General features: G+C 53.1%; 1 long non-coding RNA gene across 2 annotated transcripts; it reads left to right on the plus strand.

The window, feature by feature from the left end:
• The first annotated feature begins 615 nt into the window (after positions 1-615).
• On the plus strand, positions 616-8,840 carry LOC127388482 (uncharacterized). Of its 2 annotated transcripts, XR_007890384.1 has the most exons (6): positions 616-686; positions 916-1,063; positions 1,879-2,006; positions 2,683-3,040; positions 3,558-4,526; positions 7,414-8,840. It is a non-coding gene; the product is annotated as an uncharacterized LOC127388482 (long non-coding RNA). The 2 variants fall into 2 exon arrangements; XR_007890383.1 differs by having other exon boundaries at positions 3,558-8,840.
• The last annotated feature ends 403 nt before the right edge of the window (positions 8,841-9,243 follow it).

Raw genomic sequence — 9,243 nt, forward strand, 5'->3', positions numbered from 1 at the left:
GCAAATGCAAACATTTCAACATCTGACCCATCCCAGACCCTGGTGAGCTCAATCAGGCTGTCATACACTAACCCTGTGTTTGGATCCATTTTTAGTTGTGATAACTGAGTCATGCCGAGGCTGCACAGCATCTATTCCAAGACTTCAGCCCTACCACATAGGCTAAATTTGTCTTTGGATTAAAAAGCTGCTGCCTTTAAGTTTCTTGCTTCGAGGACAAGTTTGGCCCTGCCAGCAGCTCTCCTGTGTGTTGGGTGGACCTTCAAGCTTCCAGTGAGTGATGCCAGGGCTGTTCCTCAGTGCACAGGCTCAGTGACCAGCTGGATGGGGACAGCAGCCAGCCCCTGGCAGTGTGCACTGGTGGTGATGGCTGCGAGAGCTGGTGGATGGCTCACAGGCAGGGCTGGAGCAGGGAAAGGCTGCTTTTGCAGCCAGGGAGTGCTGTGGGGCCCATGCCAGCCTCTGCCTCCAAATTGTCCCATGCTGTGGGGCCTGTATGTGGATCTGGCCACCCCAGGGGCCCATGCCAAGCAGCAGTGATGAGAGTCCAGAGATGCCTGTTTTTATCTCCTTATGTTTTTTTGTTTGGTTGGTTTTTTTAAGGTCACCCATTACAGGGAATGTCCCCCTCCAACAGTAGTGATGACCCAGAGAGCTGCAGGAGGTCAGGAAGCAGCGTGAGAGAGGTAATCAGACCCTGTGGTGGTGTAAAGCCCCAGCTCCAGGTGACATGCTGCACAGAGAGCATGTCACCCTCAGTGCCCCCGAGCAGTGGGAGGGGAACAGTCATGATGGAGCCAGTGCCAACCCAGCTGTCCAACAGGGATGAGGGTGGTCTAATAAATGACTCTGGCAGGATAAGCCATGAACAGAACTGTACCCCAGCAAAAACCCTACACTCTTCTGTTTTTACAGGGCTGATGCCAAACTCAGAGCTGTGTCATCTGTCAGAGCAATTTGTTCTCAAGGAGCAAAGGAGAAGTTGTTTTCCTGAAGGAGCGGGTTGGCTGTGGCCACAGGAGCACACTGAAGCCTGTAGCAGCAGGGAACAGGATTGACCCTGGTCTGATCCTTATACCAGCAGTGAGCTTGCACTGGGAATATGCAGGGACCATGATAGAATGCATTGCTTTCTGAGGAGCCCAGGCAAGGGGCAGAAGATACTAAACATGGTTGTGCATGTGTAGCACAAGTCATCCTGGCAACACCTTATCTTGCAGATTTTAATACAAATCTAATAGCGATCCTGAAAAAAAGCACAGGCACGTGGCTGTCGTGATGCACGAGATAAAACTCTGTGCTTCAGTTTTTATTGGTGTTTCAGCGTTTAGTGCTGTCTGTGTATAAATTAAGGCAGCCTTCCTTCTGGCTGCCTCTCTGCTTTCAATCTGCAGTGAGGTTTTGCAGTTCCCAGCCACAAGAGAGCAGGTGTGACCTGGCTGAGTGATGGCAGAGTTCACTTGGCCTTGCTAAGGCCCTTGAAAAGCAGCTCGGGGGGGGGGGGGGGAAATAATAAATCTTCCAATTTCATTATTTTTACAACCTCATTTTTCAGCTAGTCAGCACAACTCGTGTTGAGTCTCAGCCAAGCAAAACACACCGGGATTCTTGCCTGGGGCTCGCCTGTGATTTCCATGGGAGAGTTGGGCCTGGAGTGAGGCTGGTTGGGCTCAGGTCCTGCTGCCTTGGAAACGTGTCTTTGCAGAGGGACACTGTTGATGGGGCACTGTCTGCTCAGGGGCTGCTCCTCTGGGGTCTCTTCGGGTTACTTCAGGAATCTGTAGGAGCCCCCCTTGCAGTGTTCACCTCTCTTTGAAATAATTTCTTCTTGCATTTAAAAGAAAAGCAAACGCCAACCTGTTTTCTTTCCCACATTAGACCGCGAGACTCAAAAAACCCCAAAAAAACCCAACCCAACTAATAAGAAAACTGGCTGCGCCCAGCAATTGTCTGCAGCACCGGGAAGGGCGCAGGAAAACCCGCTGGAAGAACGCGGGAGCGCATCCGTGAGTCTCTGGCGGGGCGAGACAGGGAGGAAAAAACCTGCAGCAAGCAGGACGCTTCGGCTCGCTGGCACTGCTTCCCGGCCTGGGAGCTGGAGGTGGTTCCTGGCCCCGCGGGGCGCCCGCACCTCGCTCCCGCCCGCACCCCGCTCCCGCCCGCACCCCGCTCCCGCCCGCACCCCGCGCCCGCCCGGTCCCCCCCGCGTGTCCAGGCGCCGCCGCCAGAGGGCGCCAGGCTGGGGATTCGCGCCGCCCGGGGCCGGGGCCGCGCGGGGTCCGGGCTGAGCCGCCTCCCGCCGCCGCTGCCGCCTCCCGCCGCCCTCCCGCTGCTGCCGCTGCCCTCCCGCTGCTGGTCACAGCAGTTAATGGAAGGGCGGGCCCTGCTCCCTTCGCCCAGGCTGCTGGCAGGAGCCCCTGGTGAGGTTTGCGACGGGCAAAAGTCACCCGAGGCTGTGGGGGTCGCGGAGCATCCGGCAGGGATCGGGGGGGGCTCGGGACGCGTCCGGGGCTGCTGCAGGACGTGGCGTTTGTCCCCGGGCTGGGGTCGCTGAGAGCTGGCGAGGGTCCCCCCCAGGTGAGAGGGAGCCTGTGCAGCACTGCAGTGCCCGGGTGCCTGGCGGGATTTAGTGCCCGGGCTCTCAGATAAGTGCTGATGCGTTCTTTCCTCTGACCCTTTAAGGCCCTGCAGCTGTGGTGCCAGGAGCCACCTCCGCACAGTGTGGTCAGCAAAGCCCAGTGAGGAGTCATCGCTGGCCACTCAGCACATTAGCTGAGTTTCCGTCTTTGCACGCATCCTCTGTCTCAGACTGGTTTTGGAAAGGAAAGCACTGGCTGGTGTATTTACCTTGGAAGCCCGTCGTTCACTTCAGAGCTTAGACCTGGATTTTAAAGCCTCAGTTTTGCAGGATGTGCTACACAGTGGCAAGCTGAAGATAACCCCCAACAGCAGCAAGAGGGGGTCATTTGCAGATTGGCAGCTCTGGCTGTGCCTTCTGCTTCCCCCAGGAGCCTCGTGTTTATGCTGTGCTTGCTGTGAGGTAATGCAGATTTCTCACCAGGTCACTACATTTTGGAATTTAGTGGGGACTTCCCTGGATGGTGCTCTGCAAGGTACCAGCTAGGAATTACATTCCTCCTTCAGAGGCAGCCCCTGTGCCCCTGCTAAGGGGCTGACCCAAGCCTGGGCCTCCGAGTATGTGTATGTGGTGGTCTGCAGTGTCCTCTTCCCCAGAGACAATCCCATCCTGCCCTGCCACATGGCTGGTGGTGATTCCTTCCCACCAAGGCTGTTTGATGACACAAAAAGAGGGAGCATTTACCCTCTGTGAACCACATTGGTCTGCAGCAGTGAATTAAATCACTCTTTCCTGATAAGAAAAAAGCAATTATCATGGGGGGAAGAGGGGAACAACAAAAATAACAACTTGAGGATAAAGAATTGTTCCTTCTTCATTTCTTCACTGGCAGGTCTCAGGCCCCTCACACACAGGTCTCCTGCCTTCCTGCTAAGAAATGTCTGATATGGTGATTGTGTTGTTTCTCCTTGAGTTGCAGGGATTGCTCAGCAAGCTGATCTACTCCAACAGCAGGGATGGCAGCCAGTGGAACCCGTATCCCCACACAGATCACTCAAAAAGCAGCTAAAAGACAGCCTTAGCCTCTGCCCTGTACTCCAGCAGGTCAGCTCCAGCTCTGAAGAAATTTGCAGGGAGCAGGAGTGCAGATGTGGCAGAGCAGGTGTCTCTAGGCTGGTGTAGTGCTGGGGTAGATGGGATAATGCATTTTCTATAGCCTGATTGCTCTCTGGTTGGCTGAGGACTTCACAGAAGGAGACAAACCCAGATTGATCCTGTTCATCTGAACAAAGTAAAAGGTGCTGTTACCTATTTGCCAGGAATGCAGGCAGGGATATGGAGCGGGAACAGTGTAACTGAAGCTTTAACACCCACCTATAACCATTTCTGCATGAGGTGATTGTGCTTTGCAGGGCATACCTTCAATTTGGTGGCTCAGGGATTTGCAAACAGTGAGTCATAACTCCCTGGGGTCAAAAATGCAGCTGCTGAGGCACCAGGCATTGAAAAGTGTTGTCCAAGATAAAAGCAAAGCAAACCTCTCTGCCCACACACCCTTATCCTTCAAGGCTGAGTATCTTTGTCACCCTTTTCAAAAACATGCACTCAAAATGATACAGGCTTCTCGTGGTTGCCATTGATACGGAATTTACTTCTCCTTTTAAGTAGACAAGAGGGGATTGCGAAAATCTGTGACTTGAAAGAGTTGAGGCAGAGAGACCAGAAGCTGATACGTAGCACCCTGTGCCTGCAGAGAGGTGGCTGGCACTTGGGGACAGAATGGAGCTGTGGGAAATGTCTGTGTCCTTCCCAGGGAGGGTCCCAGAAGAGCAGACAACCCCTGGCCCTTGGCATCCAGGCTGGACCTGCAGACCTTGCAGAGCGTGCATACAGCCAGTCCGGTTCCTGCCCAGGGAGCACTGACTCACTGCTGAGGAAGAAGCAACGTGTGAGTCACCTGTCCCATAAAGTATCCCACTCATAGTGCTCATGTGGCACCAGGCTCCTGTCCCGTGACAGGTGCTGGGTACAACAACATGGCATGGCCACCACCTTTGCCACAAAACGCCTGGTTGCAGAGCTCACGTGGCTGCTCCAGCCCATCACACAGTGACCTGTCTGAGAGGATGGTGGCACATGTGGGTCCTGCAGAGCCTTCCAGGCACTGCCAGCCACCAGCCTGGCCTGCCTGTCCCCGTGACTTCAAAGCCACTAGTGTCATGAGCTGCAAGGTTCTCAGGCATACTGGACCTTCCCTGTGAAGGCTTGAGAGGTTGGTAAGTAACAGCTTGCAGAACCTGCTGCTTTGGTAACATGCTGCTCCAACAGAACCTTGATTCCTGAAGAAAAGCCAGTTCTGCAAAGGCCTCTGCAGTTCTGTGCTGGCTGTGTGCACTACTCTCTGTACCTATTTTTATACCATTCCTTTGGTTTCAAAAAACCTTTCAGAAATGTCCGTGCTTAGAGGGACCCAGATCTGACAAAATAACTGACTCAGTCTGGCCTCAGGGAAGTTACCTCACTGCCTGGGTCATCTTCTCAACTTGAGCACTGGGAATAATCATATGAAATTACCTGGCATAGCTCCAACACAGCTGTAAAAATTAATTAGCTGGTATTTGGCACTGGCTGTAAAAGTTGGAAGGTGTTGGTGTTGTCAAACCTCTGTAGCTGGAGAGGCCATAAGGGAGTCCTGCAGGAGAATTGGGTGATGGTCACTATTTGTGTGATAGCCTCTTGGGATAGTCTGCACCATCAAAACACCCCTTTGCCCTGTGGCACTTGATTATTCCATGGGCTTTGGCTTCCACCAGATAACTACAGTGCTGTTAAATGGGTGGTGCCCACCTTGCACCATGGCCCAGCAGCATGGGCTTGTGTCTCCCTGCCAGTCTTGCCAGGCCCAGTGTAGGCACTTGTCTAAGGGGGTGTCCCCTGTGCTCAGCTGTCCATGGCTCTGAGGGAGGCTGACTCAAAGGCAGAGCAAGGGCAAGATCTGGACATCTCAGGGAGCGAGGTGGCTCCGAAGGGAAGGTGCCAGCGTTGCTGCCTCCCAGTATCAAAGGGATCACAAAGTGGTTTTGTGGCTCTTGCTGTTGAACAGGGGGAAGCAGTCCAACAAGTCCAAAGGCATTTCTTTTATGTGCCTGTGCCTGCAGTGCCTGGTGTGAGGGAACATGCCAGAACCAGGCTTTGCAGCCCTGCAGGTCGGCCCCCTCCGTGTGGGGCTCAGGCTCCCATGTTGGTGTTTAGACCCTTTATCAATGCTTTGTTTTTTCAAGATGTCCAACCTCCAGCAGCTGCTATTTTATCAGTGAGGACAGATGCTGGTAATACCTTGTGCTATATGCAATGTCCTCTGCACCTCAGCAGAAGCCCAGATTGGAGCTCTGCCATGAGATTGCAGTTGCTTCCTAGACTTGGTGTCTGGTGATCAGGTCTTGTCCAGGGCTGGCTTCTTGCTTTCATGTGTTGCTGCTGCATGACTTGGAAATCGGCTGAGGATTGCAAAGGTGAAAGCATGAGTAGATTACCAGAGTGGAATTTGTACTGCAGGCAGGGATTAGGGGGCAGGCAAAAGACTGTGGCTGTGCTCTTGCCAGTAGAAATGCACACGTGGTCATGGAATAGCAGATTTCTGAGGACCAGAATGCCAGCGGAAGCAGGATCAATCTGCTTTAGACAAGATAAACTGAAGGATGACAATGCTTGGGTTACAGAAGCGAGATATTGTGTGTTTACTGCACTTTAGTTCCCCTTTTTTATTTTAGTAAGTTAGATCATTATAATGATAATTTGAGGAAGCTGGCCTGGAAAGCTAATGGTGACAAGGAAAGCGTTGCACAGCTAGTTGAAAGAAACTGGCTTTACACAGGAATCTCCAGTTGCACAGAGCAGTACAGCCCCTGTGCTGCCACATCTTGCTGGGCACAGAGGCAAAGAAGGGTCCCAGGGCTGTGCCCAGCAATGAGGAAGGGGGGCTGCAGGACTCTGAAGAGCTAAGAAATACTGGAGAAGTATCAGAGGAATGAGCAGGCTCTCCCCAAGCTTTTAATGTCACAGATGGCCAGAGCTGGGGTGGTTTGCCTCCTGGGAAGAGCGTGAATTTGGCCCTGGGGGAATGTCAGATGTTCACAGCTCATGGTGAAGATTTGTGGGTACTACAGATAAGCCAGTGTGCTCCCTGGACCTCTCTGCAGGCCTTTCCAAAATCAGCAACCAGCAAGTGTTTTTGTATCCCTGTTCACTCCGCCATTCTAGGGACTAAGAAGAGAAAGGGAGGGTCCCTTTTGGTCCAAGGACAAAAGCAGAGAGATGGCCTAAGACATACCATGTTTTATTGTCTCATTGGATCAGGAAGATCAGTAAACAGAGATTTGATGTCACAAAGGGAAGAAAATCAAAGCTGGAGATGTTCTTACTTCCTGGTTTAGAGGGACGAGTGCATGAAATTGGCCGAGGTTTCTGCACTGGTAAATGTCTGCAGACCTGTCACTATAACCTTAGGGATCTGCTGACCTGAGTGAAGGTCCCTCAAAGGCAGAGCATTGATTTCTGCAGCAATGTTAGTGATTGGCATTGGGTTTCAAATGGATCAGTCTTTATGGGTTTTTCATTGGGTTTTGATAGGTCTTCACAGGCTACTGAGTCGAAGTGTGCTGGGCTGCTGACTGCAGCACGCTCTGGTTTCTCCATGTGTTTGTTCTGGTGGGGAGGTGTGTGTGTGTGTGTGTGCCTGCACGGCCAGGCAAAACACAACAGCCATGGCTCAATACTTCTATTTGCCACTTTCTTACCACTGATTTTCTCCTTTCATTCTGCCACCATGAACGCAGGTCTCCTTGCTGCCAAAAGGCACCTGTCTCTCTGCTGACACTGTCCTCCCGAGTGCCGGGATTCCCGTGTTCTCCAAGGCCAGTGGGATCATGCCTTGTCAGTCTGAAAAAATGCTGCATTCCCACAGAGGGGCAGGAATTCATCATGAGCAGCTACTGCATGACACAGCTGTTGGTCATGCCAAGAAAATGAGCAAGTGGCACAGGAACTTGGTGCAAGGTTATCCTCTGTGGAACAAGGGTGGGTGATGGATGGTGCCAGGATCGCTCTGCGGTGGAGGAGGAAGTGTCACCTGCAGCTTTTGATTGCTTTTCATGTTATGTAGACAGAAAGAAAAAAGGAAACTTTTGGGAAAAGAGAGCTGAGGAGCACTCTGTAACTAATCATTAATGTGTACTCCTAACAGCCCAGCATGTGAGTCTCCTGTTAGAGGAGCTGGGACAAGCCAGTGCTCTGCCCCACAAGCTGCTGATGTGCCCAGGGCCCACAGCCCCAGGGCTGAGCTGGGGAGATACCTTCCTCCCCATCCACAGAAATCACGTCTGTTTGGGAGGGTTTTCTCCATCATGTCACTAATCAGAGCTTTTCCTCTTTTGTCCAGTCTGGGTTTTAACTGGTACCAGGTTCTTCTGCAGCTCTTTGCATCTTACGGGGCACTTTATAAGTATGAATAAACCAGATGTCACAGCCTCCCCTCTCTCAAGTGATGGTAACAGTGACACAGTCCTGCAGGTAGAGAAGATCCAAAACTGGTAATGAACTTTCTGGCATTATATGAGGAGAGCCTGGCAGCCCTGGCTCCTCTTCACCTTCTGCATTTCCACAACTTCAACCAGCCCAAGGACCACTGGCCGTGTCCTGCCTCGCCCAGCCCTTCCCTTGCCTGGGGTGTACCCTGCACGAAGCCAGTTCCCTGCACCGAACTGCTGGAAAGTGTATCCCTGCTGCTTTTGCTGTTAGCAGCAGATGCAGGGAAGTGACTCAGGGCAGGGCCAGTGGAGAGCTCAGGAGAGCACCACTGTAAGCACCTGAGCTGGCTGCACTAGGGTTCCTCTATTGATCCAGAACTGCTTGGTGGGCACCAAGGAATGAGACCTCGCAGCACCTTTCCAGGGTGAGCATTCCTGTTTCCAGGTGGCAGACGGGGAAACGTCCTACAGAGGAGGCAAGCAGTTTGGCTAATGGTATGTGGCAGATCTGTCTCGGGACAGGAGAGAGAGCAAAGGTCTTTTCCCTGCCAGCTCTGTGATCTCTGCTCATCAGCCTGTCCCTCAGAGCTGGAAGCAGGCTGCTCTATCTACACTGCTTAGAAGCAAAATTCTTTTCTAACGTAGCTGTAATTAGCTCTATTCTTTTTTTCCTTGGTTGTTTTGCTTTCCAGAGTTCACAGGTTAATAAAACCCCCCAGTGGTCGTGTGACTTGTAATTCCCGAGTAAGAAAATGAACTTGCTGCCAACGTGCAGAGAAGTGCAGGTTTATTTCACACCACCAGGATGGTTCTTCCCCCACGGGTCCGGCTGTCGGGAGCGTTCACGCGGTCCTGTTCCATTTCTCTGCAAGAGTGAACGTGGAGCCGATTATCGCCCGATTACTCAGCCTAAACGCATCTTGAATTGCCGTATTTCCCCCCTGCTCCCCCGGCCGCGCCGCCGCTGCGCCCTCACTCCCGGCCGCCGCTGCGAAGACGCAGCTCGCGGGGCTCGGGCTCCCGCCCCGGCGTCCCCATCCTCCCTCGGAACGCGCGAAGCGGGGACGCTCCTGCAGCCCTCGGCCCTCAGCAAAGGCCGCCCCGGTGCCGCGGGCGCCGGGTCCGTCCCCGCCGCCCAAC

This window comes from Apus apus, chromosome 9 (genome assembly GCF_020740795.1).
Source record: "Apus apus isolate bApuApu2 chromosome 9, bApuApu2.pri.cur, whole genome shotgun sequence".
In the NCBI taxonomy this organism is placed as follows: Eukaryota; Metazoa; Chordata; class Aves; order Apodiformes; family Apodidae; genus Apus; species Apus apus.